This window comes from Elephas maximus, chromosome 5 (genome assembly GCF_024166365.1).
Source record: "Elephas maximus indicus isolate mEleMax1 chromosome 5, mEleMax1 primary haplotype, whole genome shotgun sequence".
Classification (NCBI taxonomy): Eukaryota; Metazoa; Chordata; class Mammalia; order Proboscidea; family Elephantidae; genus Elephas; species Elephas maximus.
The window spans coordinates 128,424,880-128,442,890 of NC_064823.1; positions in this window are offsets into that span (position 1 = coordinate 128,424,880).

The window sequence follows — 18,011 nt, forward strand, 5'->3', positions numbered from 1 at the left end:
GAGAGCAAATTGTTGCATTATTTGCCAAATCACGTAACATGTCCACATTTATATTCAAAGGGCTTATTATAGAGATACAATCTTACCATATGCCTAAAGCATGAAGGCCAGACACATTTGGTTATTAGCACTTAGCATTCATAGAAGAAATTAAAGTTTGGGCATGCCAAGTTTATAATTCTGATTAGACATCTAATAAGTGATGCCAAAAAACAGAGTTGTCTATAAGCAACTAGAATTCAGATGAAGGGTCAAAGTTTGAATTTAATATGTAAAGGTATAATTGGGGGAACCTATTTTTTTTTTTTTATATAGACAGAGAAGAAGTCTAAGTCTTAAGTCAGGGGGCACAAAAGTTGAGTGGCCAGAGAAAGAGAGCAAGAAAATGAATCTGATTAAGTGCATCACCCATGAGATAGCTGGAGAATGGAGAGGAAATGGTGTCGCAAAAGCCAAGGGAAAAATATGATTCGAGAAGCATTAAGCAACCATCTCAAAGTTGCTGATAATAAAATTAAAATCAACTACTGGATTTAGTGGTCAAGTTTAAAAGGCAATTTTTCTGTGAAGTGGTAAGGAAAAATGCCTGATTATAGTAGATTCAAGGAGACTTGGAGGAAAGGAAGCTGTGAACTGATTTCAAAAGTTTTGATATAAAGGAGGCAATACCTGGACAGCAAATGGGGTCAAACCATAGTCCCCCTCCACTTTTTTTCCTTTAAGATGAGACACATTAGAATATGTTTTTATTCTTGTGAAATTTATATACTAAAGAGAGGAAAATCAGTGATACAGGATAGTATTTCAGGTTTTGTTCAGAATAAAATGGAAATAGTGCCTTTTCCAGTGAAATAATTTGTGCTTTTTAATGACCTCAGCATTATTGTATTGTTTTAGTCTCTCGATTTCTCTTTTTGCATCACATGGAAAGATGAAAAGAAAAAAAAAAACATAGCTAGTGTCTTAGGCTGGAATCAACTAGGTCAAGAAGAATCTGAGATCTTTTGGATATTATCAGCAGCAAATTGAAGAGTAGACTCTCAGAAAATTCCATAAAATAACTTAAGACAGATTTGAACAATTGGAAGAATTGTAGCTGTCAATCAAATGAGAAACCCTTGTCATGTTCCAGGGCTAGCAGTCACTTGACAGATTTTGCTGTTGTTGTCGTTAGGTGCCGTCGAGTCGGTTCCGACTCATAGCGACCCTATGCACAGCAGAATGAAACACTGCCCGGTCCTGTGCCATACTTAACAATCGTTGTTATGCTTGAGCTCGTCGTTGCAGCCACTGTGTCAATCCATCTCATTGAGGGTCTTCCTCTTTTCTGCTGACCCTGTACTCTGCCAAGCATGATGTCCTTCTCCAGGGACTGATCCTCCCTGAAAATAAGTCAAAAGTGTGTATGACACAGTCTCGCCATTCTTGCTTCCAAGGAGCATTCTGGTTGTACTTCTAAAACAGATTTGTTCATTCTTTTGGCAGTCCATGGTATATTCAATATTCTTTGCCAACACCACAATTCAAAGTCATCAATTCTTCTTTGGTCTTCCTTATTCATTGTCCAGCTTTCACATGCATATCATGCTATTGAAAATACCATGGCTTGGGTCAGGCGCACCTTAGTTTTCAAAGTGACATCTTTGCTCTTCAACACTTTAAAGAGGTCCTTTGCAGCAGATTTGCCCAATGCAATGCATCTTGATTTCCTGACTGCTGTTTCCATGGTTGTTGATTGTGGATCCAAGTAAAATGAAATCCTTGACAACTTTAATAATTTCTCCATTTATCATGGTGTTGCTCATTGGCCCAGTTGTGAGGATTTTTGTTTTCTTTATGCTGAGGTGCAGTCCATACTGAAGGCTATGGTCTTTGAACTTCATTACTAATTGCTTCAAGGCCTTTTCATTTGCAGCAAGTAAGGTTGTGTCACCTGCATAACCCAGGTTGTTAATGAGTTTTCCTCTAATCCTGACACCCTGTTCTTCTTTGTATAGTCCAGCTTCTCATATTATTTGCTCAGCATAGAGATTGAATAGGTTTGGTGAAAGAATACAACCCTGATGCATGCCTTTCCTGACTTTAAACCAATCAGTATCCCCTTGTTTGTCTGAACAACTGCCTCTTGATCTATGTAAAGTTTCCTCATGACCACAATTAAATGTTCTGGAATTCCCATTCTTTGCAATGTTATCCAATGTTACACAGTCAAATGCCTTAGCATAGTCAATAAAACACAGGTAAACATCCTTCTGGTATTCTCTGCTTTCAGCCAGGATCCATCTGACATCAGCAATGATATCCCTGGTTCCATGTCCTCTTCTGAATCTGGTCTGAATTTCTGGCAGTTCCCTGTCAATATACTGCTGCAGCCGTTTTTGAATGATCTGCAGCAGAATTTTGCTTGCATGTGATATTAATGATATTGTTCTATAATTTCCACACTCATTTGGATCACCTTTGTTGGGAATAGGCATAAATATGGAACTCTTCCAATCAGTTGCATAGGAAGCTGTCTTCCATATTTCTTGGCATAGACAAGCGAGCACCTCCAGCACTGCATCTGTTTGTTGAAACATCTCAATTGATATTCCATCAATTCCTGAAGCCTTGTTTTTCACCAGTGCCTTCAAAGCAGCTTGGACTTCTTCCTTCAGTACCTTCGGCTCCTGGTCATATGCTACCTCTTGAAATGGTTGAGCATCAACTAATTCTTTTTGGTATAATGACTCTGTGTATTTGTTTCATCTTCTTTTGATGCTTCCTGCATCATTTAGTATTTTCCCCATAGAATCTTTCACTATTGGAACTCGAGGCTTCAATTTTTTCTTCAGTTCTTTCAGCTTGATAAGCACCAAGCATGTTCTTCCCTTTTGGTTTTCCGTCTCCAGCTCTTTGCACATGTCATTATAATACTTTGTTTTCTCGAGCCACCGTTCAAAATCTTCTGTTCAGTTCTTTTATTTCATCATTTCTTCCTTTTGCTTTAGCTGCTCAACATTTGAGAGCAAGTTTCAGAGTCTCCTCTGACACCCATATTGGTCTTTTTTTTTTCTGTCTTTTCAATGATCTCTTGCTTTCTTCATGTATGATGTCCTTGATGCTGTTCCATAACTCATCTGGTCTTTGGTCACTAGTATTCAATGAGTCAAATCTATTCTTCAGATGGTCTCTGAATTCATGTGAGATATACTGAAGGTCATATTTTGGCTCTGGTGGACTTGCTCTGATTTTCTTCAGTTTCAGCTTGAATTTTCATATGAGCAATTGACGGTCTGTTCCCCAGTCAGCCCCTGGCCTTGACAAATATTAAAATAGAATTAAGATGACTTAGTTATCATTTGCCTGTCAGCTTGTTGTACTGTGGTAGCTTACATGTTACTGTGATGCTATAAGCTAAGCCACCAGTATTTCATGTACCACCAGGGCCACCTATGGTGGACGCATTATGACAGAGCTTCCAGACTAAAACAGACTTGGAAAAAAGTCCTGGTTACTTACTTCCAAAAATTAGTCAATGAAAACTCTATGAATCAAAACAGAACATTGTCCAAAATAGTGTATCCTTTTGCCATATACTATGTTATAGTGTTGCCATGAATCAGAATCAAGTAAACATCAAAGGGTTTTGTTTTGTTTTTTGATTTGGCGTTTTATTGACTATGCAAAAGCATTAGACTGTGTGGATTATAACAAATTATGGATAACATTGCAAAGGATGGAAATTCCAGAACACTTAATTGCGCTCATGAGGAACCTGTACATAGATCAAGATGCAGTTCTTTGAACAGAACAAGGAGATACTGTGTGGTTTAAAGTCAGGAAAGGTGTTCCTCAGAGTTGTATCCTTTCAGCATACTTATTCAATCTGTAGTTGAGCAAATAATCTGAGAATCTGGACTATATAAATCAGACTGTAGCATCAGCATTGGAGGAGGACTCATTAACAAACTGGGGTATGCAGATGACACAATCTTGATGTTGAAATCAAAGAGGACTTGAAGCACTTACTGAAGAAAGTCAAAGACCACAGCCTTCAGTATGGATTATACCTCAATATAAAGAAAAAAAAAAAAAAGTTCTCACAACTGGACCAATAAGCAACGTCATGTTAAATGAAGAAAATATTGAAGTTGTCATGGATTTCATTTCACTTAGATCTACAATCAACACCCATGGAAGCAGCACTCAAGAAATCAAATGATACATTGTATTGGGCAAATCTGCCACAGGAATCCTCTTCAAAGTGTTATAAAACAAAGATGTCATTGTGAAGACTAAGGTACTTTTGATCCAAACCATGATGTTTTCAATTGCCTCATATGTATGTGAAAGCTAGACAATGAATAAGGAAGACCAAAGAAGAACTGACACCTTTGAATTACGGTGTTGGTGAAGAAAATCGAATATACCATGAACTGCCAAAAGAAGGAACAAAACAGTCTTGGGAAAAATATAGCCAGAGGAGCAAGGATGGCGAGACTACGTCTCACATATTTTGAACATGTTACCAGGAGGGATCAGTCCCTGCACAAGAAAGTCATGGTTGGCAAGGTAGAGGGTCAGCAAAAAAGAGAAAAATCCTCAGTGAGAAGGATTGACACAGTGGCTGCAACAATGGGCTCAAGCATAACAATGACTGTGTGAAAGGCACAGGACTGGGCAGTGTTTAGCTCTGTTGTACATGGGGCCACTATGAGCTGGAAAGGACTCACCAGTACCTAACAGCAACAACAGCAACATAGTGCTAGAAGTTGAGACCCCCTAGGTTGGTAGGAGCTCAAAATACAGAGTGGCTGCAACAACAGACTCAAGTATACCAATAAGCATGAAGATGGTGCAGCACCAGGGAGCATTTATTCAGCTGCACATGGGGTCACCAACAGTTGCAGTCAACTTGACAGCAACGACAACATAATGACAACAAAGAAAAGAAAGTTCTCATCCAGCCTTGGACATAGGCTTAACTCTAATTCTAGCTATTTAGGAATTATGGGAAAGAAGTTACATTGTGCGAAGGTTGTCACATATTTGCTCTACTAGATCCATTCTGCCTCATTCTCTGCCCTGCTCTGTCATGCAGGGCTTACCCATGTGGGTGTATCACCTGGGCACTTGCTAGTGGATACAAATAAATCTAATAGGAAGCCTGAGCAAAATATCAGTGAGTAGAAGAGAGAGATCTCTACTCTCTCACTGCTTCAGCAACTCCCGGTAATTTCTGCTTCACAGCCCCAGCTCTCGCCTTCTACTAACACTAGTTCCTTCCTTTGTCCATTCAAGTCTTCCTATTGCTATTTATTCCTGAGGCTTGAGCATCACTTGTTGGTTCCCTTGGATCTATTTACAATTCTTAAATAATTGTTTCAGTGAAGTCCTTTGGAATATTTGGGTATGATACAGTATAATTCAGGAATTATCTCTTTAAATATTTTATAGGACTCCTATTATATTTAACATAATGTTAGACTGTCACTGTCATTTATTTTATTACTCAAATTGTACCTAATTTGGGCAAAAGGAGCCAGTTCAGGTTGGCTACTGTATCTTTTTGCCACGTACTTATCACTTTTTGAGTTCGGCTTTCTCTCTGACACAGATATGTCTTGGGTTCACTACGTCTTTTGCCAACTTTAATCTCAGAATTGGCCATCTCTTCAAGGAACCTGGTTCCTTACAGTGGTGAATAAAATGAACCAGGGTATTAAATATGTTCATTATTTTCAAGATGTTTATTTCTTAGCCATTTCAGAAGTAATAAGAAATATATACATTTTTTGAACCAAAAATTAGTACTGACACCACTAAGTTTAATACTACACTACATTGTTCATTTTGCCTATCTCCTCCTATTTATATTTTCTTTAAAATAACTTATTTTAATAAAATTGATTACATTTCTGTTGATTTTCTCTGGAAAATGAGTATAATTTACTCATCTTCAATTCTGAAACTATTAAATAGGTATTTTATAATATCACAGGTAGCCTGCTTAATTGTAGAAGCTGTATCTGATTTTAAAGATTATCTCGCACAATGTGAAGAGAAATGTTACTTATGGAATGATCATATAAAGCATTTTCTGGTAGTATGAGTCGGAATCAACTTGACAGCAACAGGTTTGTTTGTTTTGGTTTATATAACCAAATACACAGTTCCCAGGGGAAGGCTTGTGAGCATCTTCATGAAAAGTAGTTTTGGAAATAATGTACCAATCCAAATGAGGGATAAGAGGGTTCATATTACTTAGATAAAGGTGAAACAATAAATGGTTACATTTTTAAGATAAAATCAGAAGGATATATCAATGAGTTTCATGAAGAATACAAAACAGAAAGGGAAGGGTCTACAATGATATTAATATTTTATAGGAACTTGAAAAACCAGGTTTCATTGAACTAAAAATGTAGAAGACTAGAGAAAAAACACATTTCGGAAGGTCTATCAGTCAGTTATGCTGTGGTCACAAACAACTTCGGGGACTAAAAGCAATGAAGGTTTATTTCCAGCACGGCCATCTGACTCCAGAGTACTTGCCGGACAGGGTATTCTTAAACTCCTCGTTTAATAAGCCAAGACCAAGGATCATCTTCTGTGTGCCATTAGATGGATACAGTCTTCTGTGGGTCTGTTTCTTATTTTAGGGTTTAAAGGACAGGCAATCTGGTACTTAATCTTACCCAGCCCCATTAGAGAGTCAGAGTAAACTCACCCATTGCTTGGCAGATACTATTTATATTTCTGAAAATGAGCATAATGAACAATTAATGACCTCAGACTACACTGCATCTTTGACTCCTAAGCCTCTTTTTTAAAGTTTTGCTTTTACTTCCCTTTGGAATTTGTGGTTGTCACTTCTCACTGTACCTTCCTTTATAATCTACTTTTTATTATCATCGATGAGAAAGTATAAGATTAGCATGTTCATTAAAATGTATGTAATACAGGAGTATCTAGACTCCGAAAGAGTCCTTCACTATGAAGTAAATGTATGGACTACATAACAGCTGTTTTACTTATATACTTTATGTGAATATAGTATTGCCCTAAATAAGTAAATTTTCTATTAACAAGGACTTGATTATTAGTTGTGGGAAGAGAATAAATCATATCAATAACCAGTGTAGCACAAGCAGAATCAAGCATTTTCTTTTGCTTCATAATAATAAGCACCACTTGAAAAACAAAACAAAAAACCTGTTACCATCGAGTTGATTTTGACTCATAATAACCCTATAGGACAGAGTAGAACTACCCCATAGAGTTTCCAAGGAGTGGTTGGTGGATTCAAACTGCTATCCTTTTGGTTAGCAGCCAGTTCTTAACCACTACACCACCAGGGCTCAATAGCAGCTTAAAATTACACCCATTTATTAGATTACAGTTCAGTAGGTCATAAGTAAGCTGGATTCTCTGCTCATGGTATCACGAGGCAAAAAACAAGCTGTTGGTTTAGCAGAGACCACCTCTGGAGACTTTGGTCAAAAATGTGCTTTCCACCTCATTCATGTTGTTGGAAGAATTCAGCTCCTTGCAGCAGTAGGACTGAGCTCTCCATTTCCTTTCTGGATGTCAGACAGGAGTCAGTCTCGGCACCTAGAGATTACAACATTCCATGCCAGTGGCACCCTCAATCTTAAAGTCAGTAACAAAACCGAAAAAAACCAAACCCGTTGCTATCAAGTCGATTCCGACTCATGGTGACCCTATAGGACAGAGTAGAACTGCCCTGTACGGTTTCCAAGGAGTGCCTGGTGGATTCGAACTGCCAACTTTTGGTTAGCAGCTGTAGTTCTTAACTACTACGTTACCAGGTTTTCAAGTCAGTAACAGCATGTAAATTCTTCTTGTGCTTCGAATCTCTAAATTCATTCTTCTCTGACCTCTAGAACCAGATTGAAAGGGCTTATATGATTAGGTCAAATCTACCCCTTGATCCACACCCTATTCTAAATCTGGCTTGAATTTCTGGCAGTTCCCTCTTGATGTACTGCTGCAACCATTTTTGAATTACCCTCAGCAAAATTTTACTTGTTTGTTATATTAATGATGACGTTGTTGTTGTTAGGTGCCGTCAGATCTGTTCTTACTCAGAGGGAAACACTGCCCTCACAATTGTTGCTATGCTTGAGCCCATTGTTGGTCACTATGAGCAAGAACCAACTGAATGGCACCTAATAACAACAACAGAGGCACTCAGATAATCTCCCTCTTTTAAGACTAATTGTTTTGAGACCTGAATTGTACTTAGAAAATCCCTTTTGTCAAACAACGTAGCATAATCATAGGAAAGACATCTTTTCATATGCATAAATTCCACCCATACAAGTTGTCTTAGTTATCTAGTGCTGCTATACCAGAAATGACACAAGTGGGAGGCTTTAACAAGCTGAAATTAATTTTCTCACAGTTTAAGAGGCTATAAATCTGAATTCAGGGCACTGGACCTAGGGGAACACTTTTTTTTCTCTGTTGGCTGTTGGGGAAGGTCCTTTCACTTTTCATCTTCTGTTCTTTTGCTCCTTAGTGATCTTCATGTGGCAAGGGAATCTATCTTCCCCCATCTTTGCTTGTTTGCTTCCTTGTTTAACCTTCTCTTTGTATCTCAAAAAAGGTTTAAGAGGCTTTTTATACTATTACTGCCTCATTAACATAATAAAAACCCATTCCCAATTGGAATTATAACCACTGTAGGCATTAGTGAATTTACAACACATACTTTTGGGGGACACAATTCAATCCACAACATGAGGAACCTGTACATAGATCAGGAGGTAGTCTTTTGAATAAAACAAGGAGAAACTGCATGGTTTAAAGTCAAGAAAGGGGTGCATCAGGGTTGTGTCCTTTCACCATACCTATTCAATCTATATGCTGAGTAAATAATTGGAGAAGCCGGATTCTATGAAGAAGAACAGGACATCAAGACAGGAGGAAGACTCATTAATAATCTGAGTTACAGAAGTGACACAACCTTTCTTGCTGACAGTGAAGAGGACTTGAAGCTCTTACTGAAGAAGATCGAAGGCTACAGCCTTCTGTATGGATTGCACCTCAACATAAAGAAAACAAAAATCCTCACAACTGGACCAATGAGCAACATCATTATAAATGGAGAAAAGATTGAAGTTGTCAAGGATTTCATTTTACTTGGATCCACAATCAACAACCATGGAAACAGCAGTCAAGAAATCAAAAGATGCATTGCATTGGGTAAATCTGCTGCAAAGGGCATCTTTAAAGTGTTGAAGAGCAAAGATGTCACCTTGAAGACTAAGGTGCACCTGACCTAAGCCATGGTATTTTCAATCACATCATATGCATGTGAAAGCTGGACAACGAATAAGGAAGACTGAAGAAGAATTGACATCTTTGAATTTTGGTGTTGACGAAGAATATCGAATATACCATGGACTGCCAAAAGAATGAACAAACCTGTCTTAGAAGAAGTACAACCAGAATGCCCCTTTACAAGTGAGGATAGGTAGACTAAGTCTCATATACTTTCGACATGTTGCCAGAAGGGATCAGTCCCTGGAGAAGGACACCATGATTGGTAAACTAGAGGATCATCGAAAAAGAGGAAGACCCTCAATGAGATGAATTGACACAGTAGCTGCAACAATGGGCTTAAGCATAACAATGATTGTGAGGATGGTGCAGGGCCAGGCTGTGTTTAATTCTGTGTTACATAGGATCACTATGAGTCGGAACCGACTCAGTGGTATCTAAGAACAACAACAGTGTCACTGTGGTCATTTTAGAATTCTATCTTTCATATAAGACTTCTAAAAATATTAAAAATATTTGTATTCTAAATAAAATAAATATGGAATGTAAAAAAATGATTATTTAGATTTGAATAAATAACTTTTGGGTAAGGAATTCTTGTTTCTGTGGACAAAATTTTAAATAAATAGCCTTAAAACTTCAGGAAAAAAAAATGAGATATTAAGAAGGAAATGCATAGAACAAAAGACTGCTCTAATAAAAAGGGCAGCCACTGTGATTGGCCTATTTATGAGAAAATCCACTCAAATCAGAACTGAAAGTCCATGAAATGATTGTTAAAATGAATAAAAAAGTGATTGCAGCCCATTAACTTATTAATTAATCAAAGTCCATTGTGTCTCAAAAGGTTAAAATTGAACTGTGATCTAATAAGAATTTTGAGAATCCTTTCCATGACAAGATATAAAGACAAAGCTTTGTTTTAAAGGAAAAAGTCTGAAATTCTGAATAGCTCAAGAGGCGGGCTCTGAAAATAGTTTCAGGGTAAATTGAAGGCTCCTACCTGTATTTCTCTGCCTGTGACCAGTTACTGCTTAACAATGATAGGGTTAGCCTAGGACAGAATAAAAGGAAATTAAAGATATCAGTGTCGCAGTTTTGTGGTTTCAAAAGGCCATCTTAAACCTTTATAAATCATCAGCGCAAGATTGAGCTGCTGTTCTGGGAAAAATCTTAGGTCAAAATCACATAGTGAAGCTCCTATAAATATATTGTTTATTTCTCTAATGCTTGTGTACTCATTTCTTAACCTCAAAAGAGGAAATAGCATACCTTCTCATTGGATGCCTTCCTACTTGGCCGGAAGCTTCAGCTCTGTGCACAGTAACCACAAGAAGTAAGCACCCCCATGAACCACTCAAGCAGATTATTAACCTCTAAAAATAACAGAGGTTGAAATGTTTATTTCCCCCTAAGCAAGGAGAAAAGAAATCAATAACGACTTGGATCCTCTTTGTGAACTAAAGTGCTGAAGCTGTTGAATAAAATGTATCATAAATAATGTGACAGCATATAAAACACTTATTGGAAAGGCTTGCAAAAGGAACAAGAGTTGTTTTGATGGACTTTGGCATTCTTCAGATACAAAAATGTCAATAAGGACCTGAAATAAAAAATAACAACAGAGAAAGGAAGAAAATATCTGCTGAATATAGCCATGAACTCTGTTAGATGCTTTAAAATGCTCCCTCTTGTGATAAAAATCAAAATGGCTTAATGTTTAATGGTGTGGACTGTGTGGTCTAGTGTTCTTAAATTTCTACTTTTTGCTTAGCAATTTGTATAACTGAAATATTCTCTATGTGTATCCCTTACTTTATCTGGAAAATAGAAATGATAATAGTGCCTAATTAATTGTGCTTCCGTAACTACAAAAGAAGTAATGCATGTAAAGCACTTAAAATAATAATCAGCTTATACATATAGATATTGATTATCATCTAATTTTATTATTACTATCTCATGATATTACTTCATTTACAAAAGCTCATGGTATTTGGCTTCCACTCAGGATATAGAGAGCTGGAAGTGGCATCATTTCCACACTTAAAATGATTAATGGCAAATTTATGACTTTTTCTGATGCAACAGAGAGCAGAGATAGCATACCAACTAACTGCACCAAGAGACATTGCCTGCAGGGAGAAAAAGATGTGAGCATACGCTCACTTGACGAAAATACAGCATAAACACCCAGTCACTATTAAAAAAAAAAAAAAAAAACTTCAATTGGAAGAGTTGACAAATATACGAATGTCAAGTAGAACAAGTGAGACAGCCTGAAAATGGGAATTACAGAAATTGGGTGAAAACATATCATCTTGCAGGGCTTTCTCCACCAACCCTACCAGCCACTCAGAAAAGATCAAGAAGAGCACTAAGAATATCTATTATGTTGCATGTCTGAGGGAGAGGAAAATCAACAGCGAAGGGAAAAAGATAGGAAACTGTATCTAGAGTCAGCTACTCTTGCACCAGTAAGAAAATAAAAAAGGGAGGCGGAGCCTAGATGGCAGACTAGGCAGACGCTACCTCGGATCCCTCTTACAACAAAGACACGGAAAAACGAGTGAATCGATGACATACATAACAATCTACGAACCCTGAACAACAAACACAGATTTAGAGAAGGAGAACGAACTAATACGGGGAAGCAGCGATTGTTTTCAGAGCCTCGAGCCAGTGTACCAGTCAGGTACGGCACAAGCACAGAGAGCTGCTCCACCCCCCTGAACTAACCCCGGGAGGGGGACCAGCCGGTTCCGCGGGCGGTGTGGGAAGCAGCCGGTAGGAGAAGTCCCCGGGAGGCAGTGACTGGACTTGGAGCGGGGAGAGCAGCGTCCCAGCCAGGGAACCATCCCGCAGGGATTTGGACTGGACACAGCGGATTTTCTGGAAAAACTAGTTTCCCAGAGATGGCTCAGAAACAACAATCCATATCAAACCACTTAAAGAAGCAGACCATGACAGCTTCTCCAACCCCCCAAACAAAAGAATCAAAATCTTTCCCAAATGAAGATACAGTCCTGGAATTATCAGATACAGAGTATAAAAAACTAATTTACAGAATGCTTCAAGACATCACAAATGAAATAAGGCAAACTGCAGAAAAAGCCAAGGAACACACTGATAAAACTGTCGAAGAACTCAAAAAGATTATTCAAGAACATAGTGGAAAAATTAATAAGTTGCAATAATCCATAGAGAGACAGCATGTACAAATCCAAAAGATTAACAATAAAATTACAGAATTAGACAGCACAATAGGAAGTCAGAGGAGCAGACTCGAGCAATTAGAATGCAGACTGGGACATCTGGAGGACCAGGGAATCAACACCAACATAGCTGAAAAAAAATCAGATAAAAGAATTAAAAAAAAAGAAGAAACCCTAAGAATCATGTGGGACTCTATCAAGAAGGATAACTTGCGAGTGATTGGAGTCCCAGAACAGGGAGGGGGGACAGAAAACACAGAGAAAATAGTTGAAGAACTCCTGACAGAAAACTTCCCTGACATCATGAAAGACAAAAGGATATCTATCCAAGATGCTCATCGAACCCCATTTAAGATTGATCCAAAAAGAAAAACACCAAGACATATTATCATCAAACTCGCCAAAACCAAAGATAAACAGAAAATTTTAAAAGCAGCCAGGGAGAAAACAAAGGTTTCCTTCAAGGGAGAATCAATAAGAATAAGTTCAGACTACTCAGCAGAAACCATGCAGGCAAGAAGGGAATGGGACGACATATACAGAACACTGAAGGAGAAAAACTGCCAGCCAAGGATCATATATCCAGCAAAACTCTCTTTGAAATATGAAGGCGAAATTAAGATATTTACAGATAAGCACAAGTTTAGAGAATTTGCAAAAACCAAACCAAAGCTACAGGAAATACTAAAGGATATTGTTTGGTCAGAGAACCAATAATATCAGATATCAGCACAACACAAGGTCACAAAACAGAACGTCCTGATATCAACTCACATAGGGAAATCACAAAAACAAACAAATTAAGATTAATTAAAAATACACATAACAGGGAATCATGGAAGTCAATAGGTAAAAGATCACAATAATCAAAGAGAGGGACTAAATACAGGAGGCATTGAACTGCCATATGGAGAGTGATACAAGGCGATATAGAACAATACAAGTTAGGTTTTTACTTAGAAAAATAGGGGTAAATAATAAGGTAACCACAAAAAGGTATAACAACTCTATAACTCAAGATAATAGCCAAGAAAAATGTAAGGACTCAACCAACATAATGTCAAACACTATGAAAATGAGGATCTCACAATTTACTAAGAAAAACTCCTCAGCACAAAAAAGTATGTGGAAAAATGAAATTGTCAACAACACACATAAAAAGGCATCAAAATGACAGCACTAAAAACTTATTTATCTATAATTACGCTAAATATAAATGGACTAAATGCACCAATAAAGAGACAGAGAGTCACAGACTGGATAAAGAAACACGATCCATCTATATGCTGCCTACAAGAGACATACCTTAGACTTAGAGACACAAACAAACTAAAACTCAAAGGATGGAAAAAAATATATTAAACAAACAATAAGCAAAAAAGAAGAGGAGTAGCAATATTAATTTCTGACAAAATAGACTTTAGATTTAAATCCACCACAAAGGATAAAGAAGGACACTATATAATGATAAAAGGGACAATTGATCAGGAAGACATAACCATATTAAATATTTATGCACCCAATGACAGGGCTGTAAGATACATAAATCAAATTTTAACAGAATTGAAAAGTGAGATAGATACCTCCACAATTATAGTAGGAGACTTCAACACACCACTTTCGGAGAAGGACAGGACATCCAGTAAGAAGCTCAATAGAGACACGGAAGATCTAATTACAACAATCAACCAACTTGACCTCGTTGACTTATACAGAACTCTCCACCCAACTGGTGCAAAATATACTTTTTTTTCTAGCGCACATGGAACATTCTCGAGAATAGCCCACATATTAGGTCATAAAACAAACCTTTGCAGAGTCCAAAACATCGAAATATTACAAAGCATCTTCTCAGACCACAAGGCAATAAAACTAGAAATCAATAACAGAAAAACTAGGGAAAAGAAATCAAATACTTGGAAAATGAACAATACCCTCCTGAAAAAAGACTGGGTTATAGAAGACATCAAGGAGGGCATAAGGAAATTCATAGAAAGCAACGAGAATGAAAATACTTCCTATCAAAACCTCTGGGACACAGCAAAAGCAGTGCTCAGAGGCCAATTTAGATCGATAAATGCACACATACAAAAAGAAAAAAGAGCCAAAATCAGAGAACTGTCCCTACAACTTGAACAAATAGAAAGTGAGCAACAAAAGAACCCATCAGGCACCAGAAGAAAACAAATAATAAAAATTAGAGCTGAACTAAATGAATTAGAGAACAGAAAAACAATTGAAAGAATTAACAAAGCCAAAAGCTGGTTCTTTGAAAAAATTAACAAAATTGATAAACCATTGGCTAGACTGACTAAAGAAATACATGAAAGGAAACAAATAACCCGAATAAGAAACGAGAAGGACCACATCACAACAGAACCAAATGAAATTAAAAGAATCATTTCAGATTATTATGAAAAATTGTACTCTAACAAATTTGAAAACCTAGAAGAAATGGATGAATTCCTGGAAAAACACTACCTACCTAAACTAACACATTCAGAAGTAGAACAACTAAATAGACCCATAACAAAAAAAGAGATTGAAACGGTAATCCAAAAACTCCCAACAAAAAAAAGCCCTGGCCCGGACTGCTTCACTGCAGAGTTCTACCAAACTTTCAGAGAAGAGTTAACACCACTACTTCTGAAGGTATTCCAGGGCATAGAAAATGACGGAATACTACCCAACTCATTCTATGAAGCCACCATTTCCCTGATACCAAAACCAGGTAAAGACATTACAAAAAAAGAAAATTATAGACCTATATCCCTCATGAACATAGATGCAAAAATCCTCAACAAAATTCTAGCCAATAGAATCCAACAGCACATCAAAAAAATAATTCACCCTGATCAAGTGGGATTTATACCAGGTACGCAAGGCTGGTTTAATATCAGAAAAACCATTAATGTAATCCATCACATAAATAAAACAAAAGACAAAAACCACATGATCTTATCAATTGATGCAGAAAAGGCATTTGACAAAGTACAACACCCATTCATGATAAAAACTCTTACCAAAATAGGAATTGAAGGAAAATTCCTCAACATAATAGAGGGCATCTATGCAAAGCCAACAGCCAATATCACTCTAAATGGAGAGAACCTGAAAGCATTTCCCTTGAGAACGGGAACCAGACAAGGATGCCCTTTATCACCGCTCTTATTCAACATCGTGCTGGAAGTCCTAGCCAGGGCAATTAGGCTAGACAAAGAAATAAAAGGTATCCGGATTGGCAAGGAAAAAGTAAAGTTATCACTATTTGCACATGATTATATACACAGAAAACCCTAAGGAATCTTCCAGAAAACTACTGAAACTAATAGAAGAGTTTGGCAGAGTCTCAGGTTATAAAATAAACATACAAAAATCACTTGGATTCCTCTACATCAACAAAAAGAACACCGAAGAGGAAATAACCAAATCAATACCATTCACAGCAGCGCCCAAGAAGATAAGATACTTAGGAATAAATCTTACCAAGGATGTAAAAGACCTATACAAAGAAAACTACAAAGCTCTAGTACAAGAAATTCAAAAGGATATACTTAAGTGGAAAAACATACCTTGCTCATGGATAGGAAGACTTAACATAGTAAAAATGTCTATTCTACCAAAAGCCATCTATACATTTAACGCACTTCCGATCCAAATTCCAATGTCATATTTTAAGGGGATAGAGAAACAAATCACCAATTTCATATGGAAGGGAAAGAAGCCCCGGATAAGCACTACTGAAAAAGAAGAAGAAAGTGGGAGGCCTCACTTTACCTGATTTCAGAACCTATTATACAGCCGCAGTAGTCAAAACAGCCTGGTACTGGTACAACAACAGGCACATAGACCAATGGAACAGAATTGAGAACCCAGACATAGATCCATCCACGTATGAGCAGCTGATATTTGACAAAGGACCAGTGTCAATTAATTGGGGAAAAGAAAGCCTTTTTAACAAATGGTGCTGGCATAACTGGATATTCATTTGCAAAAGAATGAAACAAGACCCATACCTCACACCCTGCACAAAAACTAACTCCAAGTGGATCAAAGACCTAAACATAAAGACTAAAACGATAAAGATCATGGAAGAAAAAATTGGGACAACCCTAGGAGCCCTAATACAAGGCATAAACAGAATACAAAACATTACCAAAAATGATGAAGAGAAACCCGATAATTGGGAGCTCCTAAAAATCAAACACCTATGCTCATCTGAAGACTTCACCAAAAGAGTAAAAAGACCACCTACAGATTGGGAAAGAATTTTCAGCTATGACATCTCCGACCAGCGCCTGATCTCTAAAATCTACATGATTCTGTCAAAACTCAACCACAAAAAGACAAACAACCCAATCAAGAAGTGGGCAAAGGATATGAACACACATTTCACTAAAGACGACATTCAGGCAGCCAACAGATACATGAGAAAATGCTCTCGATCATTAGCCATAGAGAAATGCAAATTAAAACTACGATGAGATTCCATCTCACACCAGCAAGGCTGGCATTAATCCAAAAAACACAAAATAATAAATGTTGGAGAGGCTGCGGAGGGATTGGAAATCTCATGCACTGCTGGTGGGAATGTAAAATGGTACAACCACTTTGGAAATCTATCTGGCGTTATCTTAAACAGTTAGAAATAGAACTACCATACAACCCAGAAATCCCACTCCTAGGAATATACCCTAGAGATACAAGAGCCTTCATACAAACAGATATATGCACACCCATGTTTATTGCAGCTCTGTTTACAATAGCAAAAAGTTGGAAGCAACCAAGGTGTCCATCAACGGATGAATGGGTAAATAAATTGTGGTATATTCACACAATGGAATACTACGCATCGATAAAGAACAGTGACGAATCTCTGAAACATTTCATAACATGGAGGAACCTGGAAGGCATTATGCTGAGCGAAATGAGTCAGAGGCAAAAGGACAAATATTGTATAAGACCACTATTATAAGATCTTGAGTAATAGTAAACCTGAGAAGAACAAATACTTTTGTGGTTACAAGGGGGGGAGGGAGGGAGGGTGGGAGAGGGTTTTTTATTGATTAATCAGTAGATAAGAACTGCTTTAGGTGAACGGAAAGACAACACTCAATACATGGAAGGTCAGCTCAATTGGACTGGACCAAAAGCAAAGAAGTTTCCGGGATAAAATGAAGGCTTCAAAGGTCAGCGGAGCAAGGGCGGGGGTCTGGGGAGCATGGTTTGTGGGGACTTCTAAGTCAATTGGCAAAATAATTCTATTATGAAATCATTCTGCATCCCACTTAGAAATGTGGCGTCTGGGGTCTTAAATGCTAACAAGCGGCCCTCTAAGATGCAGCAATTGGTCTCAACCCACCTGGAGCAAAGGAAAATGAAGAACACCAAGGCCACACGACAACTAAGAGCCCAAGAGACAGAAAGGGCCACATGAACCAGAGACCTACATCATCCTGAGACCAGAAGAACTAGTTGGTGCCCGGCCACAATAGATGACTGCCC